Source organism: Crassostrea angulata, chromosome 6 (assembly GCF_025612915.1).
Source record: "Crassostrea angulata isolate pt1a10 chromosome 6, ASM2561291v2, whole genome shotgun sequence".
Taxonomy (NCBI): Eukaryota; Metazoa; Mollusca; class Bivalvia; order Ostreida; family Ostreidae; genus Magallana; species Magallana angulata.
The window spans coordinates 37,656,865-37,670,968 of NC_069116.1; the positions used below are offsets into that span (position 1 = coordinate 37,656,865).

Consider the following 14,104-nt stretch of genomic DNA (forward strand, 5'->3'; position numbering starts at 1 on the left):
CAATTTAATCAGTCATTATCAATTTATTAGATTTGAACTTCAGCTGCTTAAGTGACAATGTCAACTGTTATCAGACTGTGTAGAATGTCACGAAAACTAAAAGAAGTATATATTTTACTGAGAAATTATAATTGAAATCAAAGCTTTCATTGAACTTCATCTGCATTATGGGAATACGGATTTAGCAAAATTTTAAATTTTGTACAAATTAACCTATTTTAACTAATTAATGGGCCTTATTCTCTAATTCAAATAGTAGAAAATTAAATTATAAGGAATAAATTTAATTTCTACCTATGTTATACGAGAATAACATAACTTGGAACAGCTTCGCGGTTTATAAAGCGTAAACTGCCCCAAGTTATGTTATATCGTATAACATAGGTAGATATTAAATTCATTCCTCAAATATACTTTACATGTATGTACTTTGTTGATTCCATCGTAATGGACCGTGATCGCATTCAGAATTTAAGGAGCCAGTTTATAGTTGCGCCCACACTTGGAAAAGAAATTGGTAATAACGAACAAGCAGATACATGTATTAGCTTTAGCTAAAAAAAGAACTTTTACTGGTATATTGAACTAATGTCAACAAAAAACAGGACACGAGCCTTGTATACACAAAGTATTGTAAGCTTTGTATTTTGCTTATACATGTAACTCTACGACTGACACTCTGATTAATTATGAGGAATGCATTTCTAAAACACTACAAACATCAAAAATAAAAAAAAACAAGAGATGTTTGTGAAACATTTATGCCCCCCTCCCTTGGAAACATCCACAAAGAAAATGAACGTAAACTGCAAATAACTGGTATTTTTCAAGGGACATAACTCTGTCGAAAATTGCTCTATCATACCTAAAATCAAACTTGACCTAGATATTATTTAGATAAATCTGTATATCAAATTTTACATCCATATGTGCATCCTCTGCGAAGAAAATGAGCAGAAACTGCAAATAACTGGAATTTTTCTATGTCCAAGAGGCATAACTCTGTCGGAAATTGCTCGATCGTAACCAATATCGAACTTGACTTAGATATTATCATGATAAACGTGTATACCAAATTTCATATCAATATGTTCATCCTCTGCTAAGAAAATGAGCGGAAACTGCAAATAACTGGAATTTTTCTACGTCCAAGTGCCATTACTCTGTCGAAAATTGCTCGATTGTACCCAATATCGAACTTGACCTAGATATTATCATGATAAACGTGTATACTAAATTTCATTTCAATATGTTCATCCTCTCCTAAGAAAATGAGCGGAAACTGCAAAAAACTAGAATTTTTCTAAGTCCAAGGGCCATAAATCTAATGAAAAATGCTCGATTGTACCCAATATCGAACTTGACCTAGATATTATCATGATAAACGTGTATACCAAATTTCATATCAATTTGTTCATCCTCTGCGAAGAAAATGAACGGAAATTGTTGGTGGACCGACCGACAGACCGACCGACCGACAGACCGACCGACCGACCGACAGCAGCAAAGCAATATGCCCTCCCTTCTTCGAAGGGGGCATAATTAAAGAACGTGGAGGAATAAGCCGAGGCATAAAACCACTGAAGTCCATTTGAAAAAGCCACAACTTTTTTTCTTACAAATATCACTTTTGTTAAATATATTAAACATATGTAGCCATTTGCAATCAATATTGCCAAAACCTTAAAAATTTGACTTCAAATTTAATTGATATTAAGACATCAAAATATTGATATGTTAATTGAACAACAAAATGACAATGAAATCGGATGTTCAGACTATAATTGTTTTTATATAGTAAGTCATCATACCAGTTTTTTTTTTAAAAGAACGTAAATTGATAAAACATATAAATGTCTATCTTTTTCAATTTTCAAAAAAATGGTACCAGATCCACTCTATGGTAAAAAGCAAGTTTTCTTTCTTCGATTTTCAAAATCTTGGAACGTAAGTATGTTGAAGTAAGTTGTTCGATTCTAATAAATCGTCTTGTAATTTTTTTTATATATCTTTGTTTACTTTGTTTAAATTTGAAAAACTCTATATGTAAAGAAAGTAAAATTACGGGATAATAAATTAAAAACATGCATTTAATAATTTCATAGATTTATAATTAATGCTAAATCAGTTATCTTTTGTATTATTTATATAAAAAAATAAACATGTTACCATGTCGAGGGATACAAATTTAAAATGGACTTTAAGACAAAAGATTGGAATTCTTTATTCTATGTACATACATAATAAATTCTCTGGAGATATGTAAGCACAGTGATAAAAATATTTGAAGTTAATACACTTATTATACTAAATGCGTGATTGTCAGTTGAAACACAGTGTTAGGGTTGTGGCCACTTGTGGGAATATGCCTCGGCTTACTCCCCCAGGTTCTTTGACCAAAATCCAGTAATGTCTTTCTATTGATTTGTTTATCCATTCCTAAAGGTGGTGAAGATTCAAAAGGAAAGCCTGGACCATTCAGAGGTACGTTAACTTTATGAATTAATTTTACAATCTCTTGGAAAGGCGGATACGGAACATGGTTTTGAATGTTACATTTCATAGCAAGTTTGTTTTGTAAGTTTTCAAGCGCATTGTACATGATTGGGTTGACACCAATTGCGGTACCATATTAAGACACAGGTTTATTTTTTTAAAATTAAAAGATAGGTGAGCTAGCGCTGTCAAGGGACTTGGACACGATTTCAGATTAAAATTGTCTTTTTCTTTTTTATGTATAAAATGGTTTATTTGCTCATTTTGAATGATTGACCAAAATTTGAATGTTGAAAGTGAAGTTTTAAGAGAGATACAGAAGTAAGAAATCATTGCTATGTAAACAAAGCTCGAGTCTTATATTTGTTAACAAATAATTTAAAGTATGTAATAACCATTTCTTTGACCAAATGACTCATGGAAAACAAGGTAAACTGATTCAATGTGTTCATAGATAATATGATAAACAGAAAAGAGCAACATTTAATTGATACTTATACCAATAAAACACATGTAAACCATAACAAAGTTCGAGCTTTGTTTACAAAACAAAGATTTTCAAACTCTGTATCTTGCTTATAACTCAATATTTGACGTTCAAATTTTAAGTAAAGAATTAAAAGTACCCATATTAACCATTCTAAACATTAAAATTGGAAAAATAAAATTTTAAAGTCCCTTTAACAATCATAAAACACAGAAGATTTCTAAACCATTCGTCTAATTTTCTGAATCAGTTAAATATCCATATGAGGGCACATTGTTGCACTGAAATTGTGTTGGAGGTGGGGTAGGGGTCTCAATTCAGAATCGCGAATTTAGAGTTGGCTTCACATCGGTATTGGCATAACTCATTAACTGTGCTCAAATCATTCTGTAGTTACTGTAATATCAATTTTGAGGTGAAAATAAGAGATCAGTAGAGCCCAATGGTACTGTTTTGTAGCAATCGTATCTTCCCGGTCCTTACCAGCAGGCTCTGTAAACATAACCGAGGTTATTTTGCGAGCTTAACGGAAAGATACAGGAAGGTAGTTCAGAAAAGACTTCTGTTTATTATAATTTTAGAGATAACTCGGGCATAATTGGACCTAAGCTACTTTCAAACAGCAAAACACAAAACTTCAGATCATATGTGAATGATAAAACAAAATTGACATGGTACAGGTGTTCCCAGAATGCCATACTTTGAAGTCAACATGCGTATTCCATTAAAAAGACGAACGTAGTTGCTAGCGCTCGAGGTCTTTAGCAAAAAGCATAGCATGTCTTTCATTGTTTAATGATACTATATTTCTGCCAAATTAGAAATTTCTGTAACTAAAAGTGAATGCGCATTTTAAATGTATCAATTTGTCAATTTGGGGGGGGGGGGGGGGGGGGTCCATAACATTCATCCAGTATCTCCTATACATTTTGCATACTTTTGGTTTGCTCTTCTCATACTTGTTGATTAAACTTCAGATTCAGGTCCGAGCCATCGTAACAGGAAATCTCTTTATTTCAAATCACTTTATTGCTTCAGATAAAATGTTCTTGGACGCACTTTTCCATACTGTGACAATGTTCTTGAACGCACTTTTCCATACTGTGACAATGTTCTTGAACGCCCTTTTCAAGAATGTATACTGAGTATGACGAAATGTCATCGTCATATCTTCTTAATCGTTGTTAGGTCTCGTCTTTTTCATTATGTAACTGTTAATTTTATCACTAGTCACAACACTAGCTGTGTTGGTAAATATCTTATACGACGTCAAGGTGCATGTGACGTTGGGAGACACTGCTATTATGACGTCATTATAGCATAACGTCACGGTTACGTTATAATAATATGTTTATGTTTGAAAGTCAGTCTAGATAAACCAGTCAAAGTGTACAGACGTTTTTTTTGTTTCTACCTGACTCAAAGAGTATAACCACTATGCAATCGCGACAAGCTGTTAGACTAGACGAGACGAGTTGATAGTGGTGTAGAATCTAAGACGGTTACACTGTCTGTACGACTACTAAGATGATGTATAAATAGGTTGCATAACATAAAGAGGAAACCTAGGTGGTAATAGTTGATGGGTACTGTGGTTTCATCAATATTCGTTGAATACCAATTTTCGTGGATTTCGTTGTTTAGTTGATCCACGAAATTAGATGTTCATTGAAGTGCAATATTTATTAACATTTTGTATTGATAGGGTCATTGGCAATGAATTTATGTATCCTTGAAATTGTGATTTTCACTTTATCCACGAAAATTAATGCCCTTGAATATTAATGAAACCACAGTATACCTCGGCTGCAACAATTGTGGCATATTTGTCTGTTCATGTAGAATATCACATATAACATGGAAGGTACATACATTTAGCCATCACAAGAATTGAATCGATAATGCAAAGTGCAGAGCTACCAGAGCAAGAACTTGTCTTGATGGTTGGTGGTTTGAGATCTGCTGGGAAGTGTTTCATCTTCGGCAACCCCATATTAACATGCATACAAGTCTTCTATCATTTTAAATTTGGCCCTCGACTCCGCAAGCTCCAGTTCCTAGCTAACACAACCATTACAAGCACTCTGATCCTTGACCAATTTATTTATTTATGCCATGCATGACACAAAAATGCTAAAGGAATGCTACGCCCAAAAATATAAATTAAACTCAGATATCCGCTTAAGAACTTACAGACTAGCAGATGTCCAGTTAATCAAACTAGTCCATGAAATTCATGAAACTGACCCAATATTCTCATTGTAAGAAGACAACCAAAGCTTGCCGGATGACCTACAATTCCTTTCTAGAGATATAAGAGCCCTCATAAGAAATGGTCAGTCTGCTACCCATCATTCTGCGCAAACCCCTTAGCACTTCATTCGAACAACGGCTCTTACCAAAACTAAGTCGGACCCAGCAACCCCAACAAAGGTCTCCCAAACTATGGACCTAGACGACAGGGTTTACTCGGCTAAAGATTTTAACAGTGGAAACAAGAACCTGTTAATACCTTTCCAACCTCAGAAACAGAATCTACCCATGCAAGGTCGAATTCGGATCTCGGAAGCCAACGGTGCCCCAATACTCTTGTTGAAGATAAAATTTCTCCTCATTGTGAATATATTGCCCCTGCCAAGACAGAAAACCCTTTGTTTTGGGATGAGGTTGGAATAATAAGACCCACCAAGAATTTCGTTGCTCAGAAGTATTGATTCCCCAACTTCTTGTAATTGTGGTCAGTGAAGTCGCAGTTCGTTCATGAATTTGAAAAATTAAAATATCAAACGTTAAAAAAAAAACAAATTCGCAGCACTCATTGATGTTGATGTACTAAATGATCGGAAAGAATCTAACACTGCCCATACCCTTAAGGATCTGAGTCCAGGGTCCGCCGCCATAAACATCCCAAGTCTGATAATATTCTCAGTCTGAATATTCTCAACTCCTCAATTCTCAGACTAAGCCGCCGCCAAAAAAAGTTGAGCAAAATAAAAATTCTCAAATTCGGTTTTACTCTCAAATATTTGAGTCTACAAAAAAGTAGACTTAATATATTCTCAAGCAAACAAAATGGCTGCAGTGATCAGACGACGACGTCGAAAGAGACAAAACTTGGTACTTTTGAGACGACCCAGGGTGTTTCGTGACTTGAATAACCCAATTTCACAAGGAAGTATCCTCTTCATTCTGGATGGAATCGTGGACCTTCTGCAGGCTGACACTGCGAGAAATAGACCCATTCCCCCGTTGATTCAAGTGCTGCTATTTTTGAGGTTCATTGCCACAGGTGCACACTTACGACTTGTTGGATACAGTCTAAATGTATCCAAGTCATCAACAGGAAGAGCTGTGAAAGCTGTTGCTAGAGCCATTGTTCGAGTTTTTGTTCATGCTATCCAATTTCCAGTTGTTGTAGGAGAGATACTGGGCGGGGCAAGAGGCGAGAGCGACAGCTCGAGCCGAGCCGCGCCCTGTATCTTTCCTACATCAGGGAACGAGTACTCTAAATATTACTTGTAGCTGCAGGTCTGTAGCTCCCGGTTTGCAAAAATTCGGATGGACCACGGTCGTTGTTTTTTTTTTTTCAGACCGTGAGCTACATACCTGCAGCTATCTTTATTTTAGATAGTTTGACACAAAAAGAAAGAAATGAGAGGAAATGAAGATAAAGTATTATAATGAGAAGTCAAGAAGTAAGTGCATATAAATATGCATGTGTATTCAATGGTAAATATATGTATGTATAAATAGATTGATAAAGAAAAGTGTAATCTTCCCCCAACGCCTTGAGGGCTTTTCAACAGTCAGTGGAGATTTGGATCTCAAAGCTTTTTCTAGCAGCTAACAATCGGCTCTTTTTCGCAGGATCTCCGTATGCTATGATTCTCTCAAAAGCAGCCCGAATCCGTCAGATGGTAAAGTCTAGAACAAAAAGAAGCGGCCAGAGATCCCTACACCATATGCCCCTGACATTCGAAGCGATACAACGTATTAAAAAGGCAAGCCTGCCAGATGGTACCAAATACTCCCTGTCTGTCACATGGAAAATGGATCCCCATTTTCAGATGATAAAGGAAGTAGCCACCCAGAAATCGGAGGATGTGTTCAAGTATCAGTTAGTATCTCGCCCACCCTGAGTAGAAAAAGGTATACAGTGCACAACTAGGCAGCCTTTCATTTTTGAGAACTGGACTCTAGGGATAGTTATGGTTGGTGTTAGTTAAATATTGCTACTTTAGTGTATCCCTTGGATATTAAATAGCGAGAACTTAGCTCAATATATGATGACCATTTTTGGATGATTCATGCTCTAGTTCTTCAGTTTTTACATATGTATGCCATTAATTCATTCTACATGTATTACATTTCATGATTGTGTTCTAACCTTGATCTTGTGTCATCATCAGTCATGTATTCATGCATTTCTATAATGAAGTGCTAGATTTGTCATACTGTGCATGTTTATGCAGAATCAATTCAATATTCAATATTGAATATGAACTACTTCTACATACTATATCACATGTTATTATTATATGAGGATATTTTTTGTTATAAAACGAACAACTTTTGTTTACATTAAATAAAAGAAATAGTGATAAATGTATCATAACGTTAATTTATTCTATTACTTGTACTTGCATTAAGTTTATTTTGTATAGTTCTTATATATATTGTTACATTTGTGCAATTTTTTTTTACCATTTATGTGATGAGACCTGTTTCGCTATGCTTTCTTATTTTGTAACGTGACCAAATTCATCTCCGATGATTTCCAGTCTGAAGCTACCGTCCTGTTTATTATTTTTATACTTTGTTAACCATATCAGAACACAAATGCTATTGTTCGCAGTTATTTTTGTTAGTGCTTTCAACTGTGATCAAGGATAGGTAATGTATCTATAGATATCTGCAATCAAGGAAAAATTAGGGTACCTACAAGTGAAAAAGTAATTATCACTTGAAATAAGTATGAACTTTTAATACAAGGATCAAATTTCATTAAATATGCATTCAATAATATTTTTTTTCCAAATTTTATTCTAATTTTAAAAATTAGATATCTCATTATTGACATACAAATAATATATTGAAATTATAAATCAAATGAAAAAACATATAAGTAAAGCTTATTATAGACTTAATAATAAATTAGCCATAAAAAAGAGAAGAGGAAACAGGAGACACTCTTTTTTATGTAAATTTTCTCTTTCTTGAGATGTAAATTATAGATTTTTAGCAATAATAACTTGTCATCTGAGGAGACATGCCATAAACACTCAGTACCTGTGAGGACATGCAATGATAAAACAAATGTAAAACACTGAAACTTTTTAACTGAAGATCCTTACACATAAAAAGGGACTTGACTTTGCCATATACATGTATATCTAAAAAAGTCTATAAAAATCCTCATGAACATTCAATTAAAAAGTAAATTTGAAATATGTACATCTTAATCTGTTAATCATGTTGTGCCTGTTGCACTATGAAAAGACAAATTTAAGTTCCCCTTTTCTGTAATCATCTAACAAGTTATAGGCATATATAGCTTCATCATTTTCATATTTGATGTTGTTATATTCAGTAGTGTATTCTCACTATATGACTCTATATAGACGAATAGTCAATAATTGGGATATTAGCTCGTCCGAAAAATATTGACGGGTCAATATTTTTTTGATATTGACCGGCTAGGAATAATATTTAGAGAACATTCCCTCTATTTCTTATAATCGTCTCTGATTTGATGATTCGTAAACGAGGACGTAAATAACTCTTTGCGACTCCAAAACAAGGTGACGTCATAATAGACAGTCAGTCAAGGCAAGTAAATAACGGACGCGCAATGCGACGGGTGCTATCATAACGGATATAAGGATTTGCGAATAACTGTGAAGTAAAATAAGGTAGAACATCTGTATGTTAATTCTTACGGTCGGCGGAATATCACCAGTGACCGTTTGATGCTGAGGATATTTTAGAAATGAACTTTGCACAAAATTGAATTCGTGAATTTTTTGTTGAGCTGAGAAAATTGCGGAGATTTGTTAATTAATTACTTTCTTAAATTTTGGTTTGTTTCTTCATATAACAAAACAAATGTTGGCTGTGTTTTCGGGCAACATTGATTATATTAGCCCCCTTGGGACGAAAATATTGCCCTCCGCTTCGCGTCGGACAATATTTCGTCCCTCGGGGGCTAATATAATCAATGTTGCCCTCAACCCCAGTCAATATTTGTGTATTGTACCATGTTGGAAAACCGGGTACAACTCCAATTTAAGTATGTTTTCCATGGAAGAAAAACAAATTTTTTTTCATCCTCCCCCATCGCAAACGCTTTGCTGCTTCTTCTCAAGAGACGGAGAGTGCCACTTTCTGCCTTGTGGTACCGTTGCAATTCTGGCTTTTCTGCAGACCCAATCAATTTTCCATTTAAATATTCTATTTCAAATTTTTATGGCAGCTTCACAAACATAAGCAATGCCTATAAGCAGATGTAATCCACAGTAAAAATTATTAATTTGACTACACAATCAGTAAGACTGTTGAAATTTAGCTGTATTTCTTGGAAAATTTCATTCTTGTATTGCTGCAACAATTTATTAAAAAAAAATTCCGTGCCGGCTCTATCTGACATCGTGTTGCAGATGTTTGTTAATAACTTCATTCCAACAGTAGATCTCACTTGTTCTTCTTGCTCCTCCTGCATTTTACAATAGTCTATATCTCCCAGTACTAGTATTTCTTTCAATCTGTCTAAAGTGCATTGGCCACTCTTATTGACCATTTCCCTTAGGCCTAGTAGGTAAGAATTTCTGTCCATGTCAGTAATGAGAAATGTTTGATAAGTATGCCCATTCTTGCGAGTTTCATCTGTGTAAAGAGTAGTATTTGATTTTGAGGCAGCCACTGCTCCCAAGTGCTTTTGGGATATTGCGAGTTTTCTATCATTAGAGTTATCTACAGCTGAGCGTGAAGGAAGTTTATTAGGTATTTTCCCACATAAACCTGCAACCTCTTTGATGACTGGTCCAACATTTCGAGAAGCAACTTTTAAAGTTAGTCAAATTCATTGCACACTCAACAAGTTCAGGATCAAAAAGATACAAGTCTGCTTCATTCTTTAGAAGTCCTTGTAAATAGTCATTTGATATTGAAAGTTCCTTAAGTTCTTCCTCTAAATGATTTTTTTTTTGGCTATTGCAACATCATATTTCCCTTTTAATTGTAACAGTAACAGTACTTTGTAGTTTCCCAACTGTATATTCTGTTGCTTCCAGTTTCTTGGAAATGAATCGGACTTTTCTGTTGGAATCTACCAGTGAATTTAAATGTTGTTTGTTTCTAATCTTTGCTTTCTCTAGTAATTTAATTTTTGAAACTAGTTCCTTCTCAATTTTGGTAACAGTTTTTTTACTTTGATCTTCCTTTGCTTTCTTTTCTTAGTAAAGCAAAGGAAGCAAAGGAAGAAAAGCAAAGGAAGAAGAGAAAGCGAATGGAAGTCAGTAGACTTCCATTCGCTTCTCTTTCCTTTCTAGTTTTCTTGTTTTTTCTGTCAATTCAATTACCTTTGTTCGTCTTTTCTGTAGTTTCTCTGTGAGGGAACTTAATTTCACCTCAGCCTTTTCTTCGCTATCTTTAGATTGTGCAGACCTTTGTGCAGACATCCTCATATTGTCCATGTATCTCAAATTCTTCTTTTCTATACTGTTCTCGTAAATTACCCCTTTTCTTTTTATCCGCACCAACCACTCTGTGTATTTTGGATAGATATGCTTCGACATTTACATTTTCTATTCCAGCAATTTTTCCAAGTTTGCGCACAATTTTCATGTATTCCATTTGTTTGGATTTTCCAAAATTGAATATTTCTATTACTGCACCTTTGTTTATTTTATTACAAAATTGGACACTAGTGTCCAAAAATATAGAGGAGAGGTCCAGTCCTATATCTTTGCAATAGGATATTTTAAAATTTATAATAAATGTTCGAACTCAGACCCAAAATAGTTCCAAATACACGTGTTTGTGGGGTTTTTTTTCATTTACATTCACAACTTCCACTAAAGCGTCTTCATAAAAAATAATGCAACTTGTATTTGTAGCAAAGGAGCCTGTAAAAACTGTTTGAGTTGACTTGCCCTTTTTTTTTGTAGATTTACTCCTTTTCAGCAGGGGTTTGTTGGATTTCCAACAGCCAAGAAGTGATTTATCTGCAAAAAAATATTTGCAAGTCATAAATATTTCAAGGAAATTCACCTTACATTTAAAATACATAATTGTCATTTTTTATGTTTTTACGATAAAATTGTTTCAACATATCATACTTGTCTCTTCCTTGGTTTTGCTGCTGGGTCACTTTGCTTCTTTGGGCTTTCCACAGTTATTGAACTTTCAGGGGAGCTTGTGTCTTGACTATAAGTGAAATCTTGTGTGGATCCCGATGAACCCTGAGTGGCATCCAAATCAAGTGACCCCCGCAGAAAGCCAACAAATTGCTTAAAACATGTATGCAACACATGGAATAATTACATATGTATATTTTTAATTCATGACAATAAATCATAAACCATTTACTACATGCTAATATGTGTAGTACTTGTATACGTAAATATAACATCAGAATAATTATACTGGAGTATATACTGAATAATTAACTACAAAGATACCTATAATATAGAACAAATATTTCATTTTATTAAACTACCTGTGAGTCAGTCTCACTCTCTGTATCTGTAAACAGCTGTTGGGAATATTCGTCCACTAATAAAAAATTGTGATAAATTCATGTATAAATATAGTATAATTGCTTAGTTGCATTGAATTATTGAAGTTTTCACTTCTATAAGACTTCTTAATTGTTTGCAGTCATTGATTGGCACACATTTTGTTGTTATCAGCGTTAACTACAAGTTGTAGTACAACTACAAGGACGGAGTTATCGTTCTTGGAACTTCCGTGGCTGCACGAGAACTTTTCCCAACTATTACGCTTCATTCTATGACAAACTTGTTTTCATATGTTCACTTAGGTATGTAAGCAATATTTTGATGTGCATTACGTGTGCGTATTTACCTTACTAGTAAAATAAAAACATAGATGAAAAATTCAGAGCAGATTTGTACTTCCTTCTTGACAAAACCCGGGAAAATTTTTGCCAAATACGTCATGCAGAAAGGATTTCTCACTAAAAATAGCTAGCACACCTCTGGCGGCGTTTTCATAGGAAAAAACTCCGTAATGTAAACGATGTAAACCGAGGTTAGGATTGCGCCATTTTCTTATTTACGATCTACAGCGCCGCCTAGCGAGCTTTCGCATTGCTACCTAAAGAAAGATTCTTTTTCGTTCTGCAGCCTATCAGCAAGAGTTCTTGGAGGACGAAAACAAATCTTCTTACGAAGAGGAATCTTTTCTAGGAGGTCTCCTGGAAAGTGTCAAACTTATTGTCAATTAATCTCCATCGGAAGAGACGGTTGATGAACTCGTAGTAAACTACGTGTACTTACACAGTTGGCTTTATCAGTAAATCATTGATGTTTTTTTTATACCTCGTTTGAATAAATTTTTATTCATTTCATGTATAGAATGCACACATATGCATTAGCATTCTAAAATTTCTATAACGGAAAGATGTTTTGCCAAAGAAAAATTCAGCTGTACCTCACATTCGAAGACCATAATCGCTCTTTGGGACTTATGAAAATATTCGAAAAAATTACCTTCATCACTTGAATCGCCGCAAAAATTTTTTAGACCCACAGGTCTTGACAACCCCTAATTTCGTAGCCCTTAAATTTATTTTAATTTTCATTTTAGAGTCCTAACTCTTATTGGAGACACCTATGACTGTTACCCCCGCGCTTTTTTATATTTGGAAACATCAATTCATTAAATGGGGGGGGGGGGGGGGGGGGGGCAAGAGACCGACAAATGTCTAATTTCAAAAATGCAAGAAGCTTATTCTAAAAGGATTACAATTTGAGACCTTATCTATCTCTATGATGTGATTATATATTCTGACACCGCGCAGTCTCGTCTAAAGCAATATGACTCAGTCTTCACACGTCAAAGAGAAGCAGGACGGAAACGTAAGCCATTTATGAGTGCCCTAATTAACCCATCCGTGTTATACTTGGGCCATGTGGTAAACAAAGATGGACTACACCCTAATCCTCTAATCGTTGACAATGTACTCCGATGCAAAACCCCATAAAAACGTCAAAGAGACACAGCAGTTCTTAAAGATGGAACATATATTCTGCTGCTACCTTTTTATTGATCATTGCAGTTTTAAGACAATCGACGTCATGGCTTTTCAAACGTTTCCAGTCTAACATCAAACTAGTTGGACTGCAGAATATTGCAACAAGCCATTGCTGACATCTGCTGTTTTCCTTCCAGGGTTGCCAGCAACACATTAATACTGCAACAAGCCATCAAGCAATTGTTGGCATCTTCTGTTTACCTTCCAGGGTAGCCAGCAACACATGCATATTGCAACAAGCCATTGCTGGTATCTTCCGTTTACCTTCCAGGGTTGCCTGCAACACATACCTCCTTGTTCTCATAACATCCACTTTCAGCGCCAAACGCCATTTTAAAGATCGGCGATTACACGATTGACATTTAAAATTCTTCAATCAAATGTATATTTTCAAAAATTAAAAATTAATGCTTAATAAAGTTATTACCGATACTGATATCATTGTAGTCGTATAATCTTCTCGCATATATATATATATGGAAAAAGAAAAGAAGAATATCTTAAGACTTTTTCATTTTTACTATATCGCAATATTTGCCCCGCCCGAGGACCTACACTTCTGATCCAGAGGCCAGTAAAAAGACGTAGAAGGATTTATGGACTCCAATATATATTTGAAAAATTCAAATGCACGGTTACCTATTGAAAAATAAAATAAAATTCATAACCATAATCATATATTTAATTTTTTTTTTAAATATACAATGGGGTCGGAAAGAAGATTTTTTTTTCACATGTGTGGAGGTAGAGAATTTTTAATTTTTTTTTTAAAAATTCCGCCATTTTGCATATAGGGCCCCGCTCATGAGGCGGTAATGTCATAGGTTTTACGATTTAGATCCTTT

At 34.7% G+C, this 14,104-nt stretch overlaps 1 pseudogene; it reads right to left on the bottom strand.

Moving 5' to 3' along the window:
- Nucleotides 1-10,961: 10,961 nt before the first annotated feature.
- On the bottom strand, nucleotides 10,962-13,488 carry LOC128187483 (uncharacterized; annotated as a pseudogene).
- Between the last annotated feature and the right edge of the window lie 616 nt (nucleotides 13,489-14,104).